Raw genomic sequence first — 13,404 nt, forward strand, 5'->3', positions numbered from 1 at the left:
TAATGGGTTATATAGTGATTCATGTGAGAAATGATGACTATCACAGTATATTTTGGAATAATGAATATTTATTTAAATTATAATCAGAAGTTAAAATTAGGACCTGGGATTTAGCTCAGCGGTTCAGTAGCCTGCCTTACAAGAGCAAGGACCCAAGTTCAATCCCTGGTACCAAAAAAAAAAAAGAAGTTAAAATTAAAGAATTTGATAAATGCCTGAAACTGATAGATAAATGAAAGAATCTAGAATACAAAATGTGAGGTTATGTTGGGGATTTCAGAGTAATGATTGTTTTTTAAAATCATTAAATATCCCCAAATTAGCAACTGGAGTGAGCTAAAAAAAAAGAAGAGTTCAAGATGCTCATAGAAAATAAGTAAGTAGTGTTGTTAGATATTGATTATTGTATTTATAGAGAAGTCAATGTTCCATGTAAGTTGTACAAATTTCTCAAGATTTCCACAATTTTTAGATGCATAAATGCAACTTGGATTTATTGATGGATCACTCTAACCAAAGTGTTTTCTAGTTTACATCCAAACACTGATCATGTTAGTCTAACAAGTTTCACTAAGATTCATTTAAAAGTAAATGTGTTTAGAAATGGGAACAAAGGAGCTAAAGGTGTAGGGAAGGTGGGATGGGAAGGGGAAGGGTAATAAGGGAAAAGAAAAAAATGTGAGATGATGAAAAGATGAAAATAAAGTGTTTGTAGATGGGGAGGGGAGAAGGGGTGAAGGGAGGGCAGGGGTAAGGGGAAAAAATGAGAATCAAGACTTGTCATGTAGAGGTACAAGATCCCAACAATGAATGTAACTGTACTGTATCCCGAAAATGTACCAATAAACTCAATTAAAGCTGAAAAAAAAAAGTAAATGTGGATAATACTGAACTTGCAAATTGTACACGGAGATGAAAAATTTTGGAATAACCTTAAATTATGCAATGATAATTACAAATGAGCATTGATGAGGTCTTTTATTCTTTCTTCACACGGAAGTCTTGGCCATGCACCTTAGTACGTTTTTTCATTATTGACATAAATTCAATGCACTACCTTGTTGGAATAAGAGAAAGACCCTTTGAGCTGCATACTACGTTACTGTTTCTCATAAGCATAGTTGATGACTTGGTTTTCCTGTTTTACTCCTATCCCAGGGAGCAATTTGGAATGAAATATTATATCACTGTAGGATAAGCTCCAACATATGCATTGATCATGCTAGAACTATTGATTATGGAAGACTGACTAAATGAATACATTCACAGTTTACTCTGGTTACATGTTTTTAAGTTTATTTGTTAGTTTTAGTGGTACATGTTTGCACTACAAAATTATTGTATTCTTTGTGAAGAATTGTTGCATGTATGCAACATATCTTAACTCTTGTTTTCCCCTTCTCTTCCACCTTGCCCTTTTTTTCTTTTTGTCAGCATCAGATTTATTCATTTTTATGTCTTGATCAAGTTAATTATCATAAACAAAGATTAACAGCCAAAGTAACAGATATAAAACTTATAAGATACATCAAACAATTATATCAAATCGAGGTACACTATTAGATAAATTGGCCATGTAGTATTGCAATAACTTTTTATCCTATTGCCTTATTTTGCACTTTATTTATATACTGGGTTTCTCCTAAAGGAGAAAAAGGTTGGTATATAAGCTTACATGACTGATATGCTTTGTTTAACACCATAATCTCAAAAGTGCTACCATTTTCCTACAGATGACTTAAATTTATCCTTCTTTATGGCAAAGTATTAACCCACTGTGAATAAAAACTGCATTTATTAAATATTAATTGTATTAGTACATTTAAGATGTACAGTATAATGATATTCATCATTGGATATTTGTACCTTTACATAATTCATCTTAGTTCTTATTTTCCCCATTCACCTGCCCTCCTTTAAACTCTTCAAATACTTTGTCTCCTTTTAAAAATTTTCTCATATTAATGCCATTCCCCCCTTTCTTTTCCCTACCACTCCCATTTCTCCTTCCCCTTTGCCCCTTTTCATCCTATTTCACATTACCTAGTATCTCTTTTTTTTTCAGCTTTAATTGAGTTTATTGGTACATTTTAGGTATACAGTACAGTTACATTCATTGTTGGGATCTTGTACCTCTACATGACAGGTCTTGGTTCTCATTTTTTCCCCTTGTCCCTGCCCTCCCTTCACCCTCTCCTCCCCTCCCCATCTACAAACACTTTATTTCCATCTTTTCATTCTCTCACATTTTTTTTCTTTTCCCTTATTACCCTTTCCCTACCCATCCCACCTTCCCTACACCTTTATACCTAGTATATCTTTTATTCCTTATTTACACTTTCAGTTTCTCACACTCGAGAATCTATTTGGTATTTACACATATATGTCCTATTTATTTCACTTACAAGTATCACCTCAATGTGAATCCATTTTGCTATAAATGTTTCTAATTTCCCAATTTTTTGCCTGACAACACATTTTTTTTTTTTATCCGGTCTCCAGTTAATGGACAATTGGGCTGCTTGCAAATTTTAACTATTACAAATTGTGCTGCTATGAATATGGGTGCATGTATATCACTGTGATATGATGCTTTTAATTCTTTTGAAATGATACCAAGCAGAGGAATAGCTGGGTCAAATGGGACTTCCAATCTTAGTTCTTTGAGGTTTCTCCTTACTGATTTTCACAGTGGTTGCACCACTCTATTCACTCCCACCAGCAGCGGAGCTGTGTCCCTGTTTTCACACAGCCCTGCCAGTGTTTGTCATTGGTTGATTTCATGACAGCAGCCATTCTTTCTGGGGTGAAGTGGAATCTCAGCATTATTTTCATTTCCATCTCTCAAATGACCAGTGATTTTGAACATTTTTTCACATGTTTATTTACCATTTCTACTTCTTTGAGACATGTCTGTTCATTTCAGATGCCCATTTTTGGCCTAGGTCTTTAAATATGGGAGGTCTGATTTTTAAAAAAATTCTTTATATATTCTAGATAATAGACCTTTGTGTGGGGAACAGCTGGTGAATTTTTTTTTCCCACATTGTGGGTTGTCTCTTCTCACTGTTGGTGATTTCTCTTGCTTTGCAGAAGATTTTTAGTAAGAAGACATACCAAATGTTGATTGTGCTAGTTCACAGGCAACTGAGGCTCTGTTCATAAAATCTTTTCTTACACCAATGTCTTCAAGAGTTCTACCTAACCTCTCTTCCAGCTGGTTTAGTGTTTTTATTTTAGTAGTTAGATCTTTAATCCACTTTGATTTAGTTTGGTAAATGTTGAGAGATAAAGGTCTTGTTTTAATCTTGGCAAGTTGAAACCCAGTTTTTTCAGCACCATTTATTAAAGAGGCAATCTTTCTTCCAGCAAGGGTGTTTGGCTCCTTTGTCAAAGATGAGGTGGCTGAGTGTGTCTGGACTTGTTTCTACATCTTCTAATCTTTTTCACTGGTCCTCTTGTCTGTTTCTCTGCTCGTACCATGCTGGGTTTTTTGTTGTTGTTGTTTGTTTGTTTGCTTTGTTTTGTTTTGTTTTGTTTTTAAAGTCACTTTGTAGTATAGTTTCAAATTGGGGATTGTGATATCCCAAACCTTGTCTTTATTGACCACAATTGTTATTGATATTCTAGGTCTATTCTTGTTCCAAATGAATTTTTGGATTGTTTGCTCAAGATCTGTACACTATGCTGCTGGGATTTCAATTGGGATAGCATTGAATGTATATAGCAGTTTTGGATATATGCCCATTTTCACTATGTTGATTCATTCTACCCAGGAGCAAGGGATGTCTTTCCATGTTCTGATATACTCTTCAGTCTCTTTTTTCAGAGTGCTGTACTTTTCAGAGTAGATGTTTTGATTTCTTTTTTTTTTTTTTAGGTTGATTCCTAGGTATTTCAATTTTTTGGACGATATTTTTGTCCCACTTATCTCTCAGAGTCTATTTTATGTATACAGGAAAGCTATTTTTGTGTGTTGACCTTGTATCCTGCTACTTTGCTGAATTTTGTTATTAAGTCTAGAATCCTTTTGGTGGAGTTCTTAGTGTCTTCTATATAGAGTATCATGTCATCTGTAAATAACAACAATTTGACTTTTTCTTTTCCTATTTTTATTCCTTTGATTTCTTTCTTTTGTCTAATTGCTGTGGCTAATGTTTCCAAAACTATATTGAACAGGAGTGGTGATAAGTAGACATTCTTGTCTTGTTCTTGATTTCAGTTTTTGACCATTTAGCATGGTGTTGGCTGTTGGTTTTTCATAGGTGGCTATTATCAGATTAAGGTAGAGATGGCATATTCCAATTTTTTGGAGGGGTTTTTATAGTAATGTATGTTGGATTTTGTCAAATGCTCTCTCTGAATGTATTAATCATATGGTTTTTGTTCTTGGCTCTACTAACTTAGTGCATTACATTTATTGATTTGCATATGTTGATCCATCCCTGAAACCCTGGGATGAACCCTGCTTGGTCAGGGTGTATAATCTTCTTGTGATCATCTGCATTCTATTTATGAGTATCTTAATAAAGATTTTTTGCATCTATGTTCATTAGTGAGACTGGACTGTAGTTCTCTTTTTCTGCTGGGGCTTTCTCTGCTTTGTGAATCAAGGTGATGCTTGCTTTCTGAAATAAATTCAGGAGTATTACTTCCCTTTCAATTTAATAGAAGAGTTTAAACAATGCTAGAAGTATTTCCTCTATAAATATTTTGTAGAATTGATCAGTGAAGCAATCACGTCCTGGGCTTTTCTTAGTTGGTAAGTTTTTAATTACATTTTGATTTCATTGATTGATATCGGGTTGTTTAGAATTTTTAGGCCTTCTTAGTTCATCTTTGAAAATTCATATGTGTTGAGAAATCTGTCATTGTCTTCTGCATTTTTCATCCTATTGATGAATAATTTCTCAAAGTAGGTATGGATGATCATCTGGATTTCTACTAGGACCATTGTAACTTTACCCTCTTCATTCCTAATTGCATAGATTTGAGCTATTTTTTTTTATTACATTGGATAAGGGTTTGTCAGTTTTGTTTATACTTTTGAAAAACTCATGGCTTCATTGATTTTTTTTGTAGCATCTTTTAGTCTCCATTACATTGATTTCTATTGTGATCTTTATAATTACCTCTCTTGTATGAGCTCTGGGTTTGTCCTGTTCATCTTTTTTCTAAAGCTTGAGGTTTAACATCAGGTTGTATATTTGATCTCATTCTGTTTTCCTAGTATGAGTATTAAGTGCTATAAATTTGCCTGGTAAGACTGCTTTCATAGTGGTCCATAGATCCCAATATTCTGTATTGTAATTTTCATTTAATTATAGGACCTGTCTCATTTCTTCTTTAATTTCCTCTATGACCCATTGATTATTCAGAAGTGTGTTATTCAATTTCCAAGTTTTTATGAAATTCTTGTGATTTCTTTTGCTATTGATCTCCAATTTAATCATACTATCATCTGATAATATACAAGGGATAACTTCAATTCCTTTCCATTAACTTAAAACATATTCTATGTGCCAGTATGTGGTCTGTTTTGGAGGACAATCCATGTGCAGCTGAAAATAATGAGTATTCTGATTTTATGGGGTGGAACACTGTAAAGTTCACTGGTTGAAGAGATGATTGAGTTCTAGTAATTTTTTATTTTCTGTCTAGTTAATCTATTTGTCACAGTGGGTATTGAACTCACCCATTACTATTGTATTAGTGCATATTTGATTTTTCATGTTTATTAATATCTGTTCTAAATAGTTGGGCACACTAGTGTTTGGTGCATCTATATTTATGATTGTCATCTCTTCCTCTTCCTCTTGGATTGTTTCCTTTACAAGGATATAGTGTCCTTCTATGTCTCTCTTAATTAATGTTGGTTTGAAATCCACTTGATCTGGAAAGAGGATAGTTACTGCTGGTTTTTTTCCGGTTTCTGTTGCATTCAGTATTGTTTTCCACCCTTTAACTTTCAGTCTATGAGCTTCTCTTTTAATGGTGCTTTTTTTGTCAGTGCAGCATATTGTTGGATTTTGCTTTTTGACCCATTCTGTCAGTCTATTTCTTTTGATTGGTAAATTGAGACCATTGGCATTGATGGTTACAACTGATATGTCTTGACTTATCTTTTCCACAACTTTTTCTTTTTGGGTTTTTTCCCTCTTTACATTTAATTTCTTTTCATGCCTGATGGATTCATTCTGCTGGACCTCTGGGGTTATGATCCTCATTCCTTTTTACTAGGATATTGTTTAAAATTTTTTGGGATACTGGTATAGTATTCATGAAGATCCTGAGCTGCTCTTTGTCTCAAAATTGTCTTATTTCTCCATTACTTTTGAAAGATAGTTTTGCAGGGTATATCAGTCTGAGTTTGAGGCTGTTTAACTTTAGGTCTTGAAATACATTACTCCAAGCTATTCTTGCCTTGCACATTTATGTTGAGAAGTCTGCTGTGATTCTGAATGGCTTTCCTTTGTATGTGATTTGTTTCTTTAACTGCTTATTGAATTTTGTTCTTCAGTTGGGTTTCTGGACTCTTAACTATTTATATGCCTATTTGTGGATTTTGTTTGATCATGGCTAGTTGGGTCCTGTATACCTCACTTATCTGTATGTCAAGTTATGTTTCCTACTTGGGAAGTTTTTGCCATTACTTCTCTGATGAGTTTTTTATGTCATCTGCACTCTGTCTTGTTTCTTCATTGACTCTGATATTATGCTTCTTTGCACCATCTAGTCACTGGTGGATTGATTTTTCATGATATTTTACTATTTTTGAGAAAATTTTTCCTTTCCTGGTCACTAAATGCAATCCTATTTTCTATATGCGAAATTCTATCCTCACATTGGCTCATTTTGCTGAGTAAACTTTCAACGCAGTTTTTAATCTCCTAGAAATCTGTTTGCATCTGTTTTTTATTTAATTCCATTTGTTTCCTATGTTATGATTACATCATGTTCCTCAGCTCCTCTATTTATTTTATCTGTGTCTGCTCTAGATTTACTAAGTATGTCTTGCACTATAGGCACAAAGCCACCTAGGTGCCTTTTCTCTGTAGCTCACTAGTACACCAATTCCTGGGTTCAAAACGCTTGCCTTCTGAATCCCCGAGCTCACCTGTCATCTGGGTAGGCTTTTGAATATTGTTTCTTAAAATTTTAATTAATAACATTCTTAATGAAAATATAAATAGCTTGCATATATATAGTCTAAAGTAATTCATATATGAGTAGTACCGGTATGTAATACATTTGGCACATTTTTATTGTTGGTTTTATTGATCCGGTGTTCATTTATGCATGCAACACATAGCAAAATAAGAGGCAGATTTATAAAATTCTGGTATCAGTCCAGAAAGGACAACATTCTGTAGTGTTCATATTGAGAATCACAAATAAATATGTCACATATGTGTAAATACTAAATAGTTTCTCTGGTGTGAAAAACTAAAATAGTACTCAAGATCCTAATGGGATAATTAGCAATGTGAAATAGAAAGAAAATGACTAAAGGTGTAGGGACAGTGAGAAGGGTATGGGAAGGGGAATAAGGGAAAGGGGAAAATATGATAAAATGTAAAAATGGAATTAAAGTGTTTGTAGATGGGGAGGGGAGGAGGGGGTGAAGGGAGGGTGGGAACAAGGGGAAAACATGAGAACCAAGAATTGTCATGTAAAGGTACAAAATCCCAGTAATGAATGTAACTGTACTGTCTTACCTGGGATGTACCAATAAATTCAATTTAAATTTAAAAAAAGAGAGAGAATCACAAATAATTGTCAGATATCCAGAACCCAATTTTGTTCCTGCATCGAGAGTTGGAGTGGGATTTTGAGCACCATCAACTAAGGAGACTCCAGGAATTTTTAGCTTTTGTAATCTATCTTTTTCACTTGGGGACATAAGTGGGAAACCTATAACTTCTATGAACAGTGCATAATTCTGAGGAACTAGTCAAATTTACAAAAGTCATTTAAAAAGAGAAACCGATCAGGTTAGAAATAGCATCAAGCCTCCACCCAGGTGACTATTTGATTTTCTGTCAAATTTTTGTCTGTTTCTTTGTCTCCCGTCATGCTTTATTTCTCAAAAATTGTTACTTGATTAAGTTTTTTATTAATAGCATCTTGTTCTAACCATGTATAATGTAATCATTAGATTTTTTTCTCGTTATAGTTCTTATTTTAATCTTATTTATTTATTTATTTATTTTGAGGCAGGGTCTCACTATGTAGTTGAGACTGCTCTGGAACTCACTATGTAGCCCAGGCTGGTCTCAAACTCACAGCGATCCTCTTGCCTCAGCCTCCTGAGTATTGAGATTACAGGCATGCACCACCATGCCTGGCTCTCAAATTATATTTCAATAATAGATTACTAGTAATTTATAGATGTTGCTTTGAAAACTAGCCATGATTGTGCATTTTGGTCTGATATATATTTGATGAAGTAAGCCATGTTCATAATTTATTAGTTTTTAATAATTTTTCATCAGGTTTATAAGCTATACATGTTATTAATATAGGTGAATTATAATATCAAGTAAATATCAAATTTACTATTTTAAATGTATGGATAAGCTTGTTTCTTAGTATTCTGATGCATTTGAATTTTAGGTGTCATATAGTTAAAATTTAATTTTTCCTCACAGAGCTATTTTTCCTGTATGATAGAACATAAATTATAACAATTTACAGCCTGTGTACTAACTACAAAGATTAACATTTTATGCTAAATTACACTATGGTTTATCTCTAGATCGGGATGCCATGATTGATTTCTTTATGTTAAACACAAAATCAGAAAATGTAGGGCATTACAAAGTATATTATTTATAATCTAATTGAAAACTTTTTATTGATAATTTATAATTACTGCTTTGACAACCAACTGTCAATGTGCACTTTGGTTTGATATACCTTTGATTAGTAAAACATGTTTATAATTTATTATTTTTGATAATTTTTCATCAGATTTATAAGCTGTACCTACTATTTTTGAATCATACAGTTATGGTTTAGAACCAGAAGTCATATAGCAAATATAGAAAATATCATTCTTATGAAAATTTAAATCAACTGTGATATATCATACTTGCAGCAATAGCAAAATTTCTGGCATTCATATGTCATAGTTAACTACAGTTTAATATTGCACTGAATAACGGCAGACTGATATAGCAGTAGGCAAGATGTTTTACTTTTCTCTCACTGGAAGTATCAGATCATATTGTTTGTTCTTGTGGCATTTATTACTGCCATCCACTGTATTTATGTTTCCTCTAACTTTTCTACTTCTTTCTGGGCTCCCAGAGGGGTCGTGTCATTGCTTCGGTATTTTTATAGTGTGTCATATGGTTACTACTCTTTAAGTATATATTGAAAGGAGTAAAATCAATTGCTATCTTCATAAGAGACTATCCTTTTCAGTGCCACAAGAAATAGAACCCATAAACTACTTTTGGTTACAATTTCACAGCTATATTTTTCTTATGGAAAAAGTAGAACTGATTAAAAACACAGAAAAGTTAAAATCCTGGCTGTAACAATCCTTTTATATGAAATTGAAGAAATTAGATTAGCTATCAGACTTTTCATATCTCTGAAATGGGAATATTTTTAAATGAGTTACAGCTCAAAGGCTACAGTCTCATCTCCTTCTTTCTCTCAAGTCTTCACCAGTTCCACCTACCCCTCAGTGTTCTCAGAGACTGCATATGAACTCGAGTAAGTATTTACTAAGGAGATATACAGAGCCATTTAATGTCACTCATAATTTGTCCTTTACGTTAAGAAAATTGATCTAATTTTGAGTAAATGTCACAGACTAACAAACATTACAAAGATTTCCAAAGTAAAGTTTACATAATAAACTTGAGTTCAGAACCTTCTAAGGGGAAAACAACAAGCAGAAGATCAATATAGACATAGGAACCATGTAAGTCTTTGTTTTACTTTCTATAATATTTTGGAGAAAATAAAAAAGCTGTAGACATCTAAGATTTGCAGAGGTTGTCATTGTGCAAATAATCATAAAAGTGCTTGCTAGCTTTCACCTTCACTTTGTTCTAATGATGAAAATAATATTTCATAAGTTTCTTTGAAGAATTAAATGAGATTTGTACAAGGAATTTCACAAATCTCTGGTACAGAATAAATGACCGACAGTGGAAGTTTGTATAGTTACATTTCAAACAGTAATTGATAGTACAAAACCATTCTCAGTGACAGTATATTAATTTAGAATCAGTTACTAAAAAAATAGATAAGATTAGAACACTATGTACACTTTGCTTTTGCTTGGTACAAACCACTGCTTGATCATCACTGTATTTCATGATTGAACACAAAGAGGCAAAAATGGTTAAGCATCTTGCTACAATTACACAAATAATAAATAGTAGGACCAGCACTTGAATCCTGGAAGATTAACTCTGAAACTCAAACTGTTATTTTTCTGTAAAAGACCCAATGGTAAATACATTAGACTTGAACCATGTGTCTCTGCTACAACTCTACAAATCTTCAATAGTGTGAAAGCATCCATGAATATGGTATAAGCAAATAGGCATGGCTGTGTTCCAATGAAACTTTAATTGCATTGTTTTTGTGTCAGGTCTGATTTATCTCATGGGCCATAGTTTGCTACTACTACCTTAACCCAACAGTCCTTAAAGTTTTTATGTATCTTTAAACATTGTCCACAAAATGAGAGAGAATTACTAAAGATTTTGACTATCCTCATACTTCTCAGGATACCAGACTTATATCAATTGGCCCAGCTCCCTTTTTGGGTCTAGATATCTCAAGGCAAGAATTGAAAAGATCAAGTGGATCCACAAAGAAAAATCCTGAATAACGGTAATAAACAAAATGTATATCTTTAGAATACAGTAATGTCCAAGTACAAAAATTCATGCTTTTGAATGTCATCTCTTGAAGTATAAAGAATACTGATTCAATTTTATGAATATGAATATCTTTAGATTTTAAAAATTATACTATGACCTTCAACAGTCAGGTCTTACACCTGAGACTCTCACAGTACCTATTGTGTTCCACATATTTGTTTTGCGTGATAGCCAGCAATAGCTAATTTAGAAAACAGAAGAGCAAAATCCAATAGTTGTTCACCATGCTTTGGGAATTACAGCTCTTTGCTGAGATATTTAGAAAAGAGTCTACAATAAAAGAGAGGCTAATCTCAGTCATTTAAAAAGCCTAAGAGAGCTCCCATTGTCAGGGACACTAAATATAAAAAACTAAGACACATTAAAAATAATCACACAGATGGGCGTCGTGGTGCACACCTGTAATCCCAGTACTTGGGAGGCTGAGGCAATAGTTTCACTGTGAGTTCAAGAACAGCCTGGGCTACGTAGTGAGTTCCAGGTCAGTCTTAGCTACATAGTGAGACTCTGTCTTAACCACCCCCACATCAAAACAAAAATAATCACGCGGCTCTGACCATAATACTGGTGACTGTTTTCCTATGAATGCTCACTAAAATATTTATTCTGCTTTTTGTCCAATGCTATCCTTCAATTATCAATTTTTGTCTTTGAAGTTGGACAGATTTTTTTTTTTTTTGTAAATGTGAAAGCTATGCTATCAAACAAAATTTCCACTGTTTCTCCTGTGAGCAAAAAAATGTTTCTTTGGTGAAAACGTTTAAGACTTTCAACATCCATCTGTCTCCCAACCCTTCACAACCTCAGCAGGAACTATTTCCTTAGTACTTCAGCTCCTTCAACCTGTCAAAGAAATATTTACTGTGAAAATAGAGTCCTATAGGTAGATGAAATTCTAATGGCCTATTTTTAAATTTTCTAAAAGAAGGACATTTAATTACTTCTTACTTGCTTTCATCTTAAACCTATCTCCAGGGCATTTCATTGCGCTTCAGGTAGAACTTGGGTATGTCCCTTTGAGTTTAGGGGCTCAAAGCTGTGACAGACTTTGTTATATCACGTGAAGAGTGACTGAATATACCATTGGCTCCTCCAGGCCACTGCTGGAACTCCCGCTGTACTATATCCATAAGGAGGATAATGTATTCATATTCCATTACAGTGTAAAAAAATCACAAATTTGTTAATTGAAAATAGTATTAATTTATTACAAATTAGGTAAGTCAAATTAGGTAAGTCAAATTTAGGTAAGTCAAAATCCAGATATCTTCACCTGTATCTGTTTAAAACTAACAAAGCTGAAATCAAGGCACTCATCTGGATCGACGCTAGGGAAAGAATCTGCTTCCCAGCTCATTTATAATATTGACTGAACTCATCTGGTTAAAAATTTAGAACAGAGATCTCTGTTTGCTTGCTTGCTCTCAGCTCAGAGTTGTTATTTGAGCTTAGCAGTTTGAAATTCCTTTTCATGGACACTTTCTATCTCAGCAGTGGAAAATTTCCTTTTATCAACTTCTTTTTTTAAAATTTTTGTACCAGGGATTGAACTCCATACTTTGTGCTTGCAAGACTGGTGGCAGAACCACTGAGCTAAATCCCCAGACCTTTTATTGACTTCTGTTTATGCTTCAAATATCTTCAACTTTTTCTTCTATAATGGATTCTAAAAAGCTCTTTACTTTTGAAAGAGCTCATACATTTCACTTGGTATGCCCAAATAATCTCCCTTTTGCTATATATATATAGTGTGACGTACAAGCAAGTATGTTAGTTATTTCATCAAATTGTATATGGTTGCTTCTAGATTCAAAGGAGTGGTGTATACAAAGGAAAACATAACAGGTTGTTATGGTTAGAATATTGCGTAAAGTATTCAGGAAGTCATTCACAGAGGAGCAGAAGTGGGCAAATTATGGACTAGTCTACAACCAGCCAAATGCCTCTTTATAAAGTTTCTTTAGGGTATAGATATTGTCTGTGGCAACTTTCAGACTGCAATGGCAAAATCCAATAATTGCATCAGACATTATGACCCAAAATATTTTCAATTTACCCTTTATAGAAACTTTGCCAACCTGTGACCTAGACTCTTTTATGTAATTTATAGATCAATTATTTATTTCTTATGTTTTGCTTGCTAATAACATTTAATACCCAAAAACATTGCTTTGTTCAGTATCTCTAGGCATGGTCTGAATTGTTATCCTGATCTTCCCTATTATTTCATGCACTAGTGGTATTCTCTTTGTCTTGCCACATGATGCTATATGTTTCACTATGGTTGATTTAGCTCAGCTTTCTTTATAAAATCTTGTGTACCAATATAGAGACTATATTTTGGCATTTATTTTGTAGAAAATATGTTGTATTTATTTTGTAGACAATATGTTTTTGCATTTATACGAGACAGTCAACAATACATCAGGACAAATATGTCTCAAGATTTTAGTAAAATGCCTTAATATTTCTCAAAAATATTTAAACAATAACA

This window comes from Fukomys damarensis, unplaced genomic scaffold, assembly GCF_012274545.1.
Source record: "Fukomys damarensis isolate Sample0158 unplaced genomic scaffold, DMR_v1.0_HiC HiC_scaffold_16, whole genome shotgun sequence".
NCBI classification, from domain to species: Eukaryota; Metazoa; Chordata; class Mammalia; order Rodentia; family Bathyergidae; genus Fukomys; species Fukomys damarensis.